The following is a 324-nucleotide window of genomic DNA, read 5'->3' on the forward strand; positions in this document are numbered from 1 at the left end:
ATATATTATTCTTTTTCCTGCAGTATGTAGATGTTAAGAAAGTACTTTTTGTTTTTTAAAAAGCCTACAATATACTTAGTAGAGGTTACATGATAACTAATGGGGTGCGAGCTATTTTGTTGTCATTGTAACTTTTTTTATTTTATCACATTATACTAACATCAAAACATTACTTACAGCAGAGGCAAAGCAAGATGAATATTAGAAGAAAACAGTCCAGTTGAAGTGGAAGTAGATCTCAGTATAAAAAAGAAGCAAGATTTTCTTGTGGAGGAAACTCAAGATAATTGTTAATGAAATAAAGTAACAGTAATAGAAAACAAA

At 28.7% G+C, this 324-nt stretch overlaps 1 protein-coding gene across 1 annotated transcript in view; it reads right to left on the reverse strand.

Moving 5' to 3' along the window:
• Positions 1 to 318, reverse strand: part of LOC119585759 — a 7,105-nt gene extending 6,787 nt beyond the window's left edge. Inside the window, exon 1 of the mRNA XM_037934467.1 lies at positions 178 to 318. The gene's annotated coding sequence lies outside the window, so the exon portion shown is untranslated. The remainder of the gene's footprint in view (positions 1 to 177) is intronic.
• Positions 319 to 324: the final 6 nt, after the last annotated feature.

This window comes from Penaeus monodon, chromosome 20 (genome assembly GCF_015228065.2).
Source record: "Penaeus monodon isolate SGIC_2016 chromosome 20, NSTDA_Pmon_1, whole genome shotgun sequence".
NCBI lineage: Eukaryota > Metazoa > Arthropoda > Malacostraca > Decapoda > Penaeidae > Penaeus > Penaeus monodon.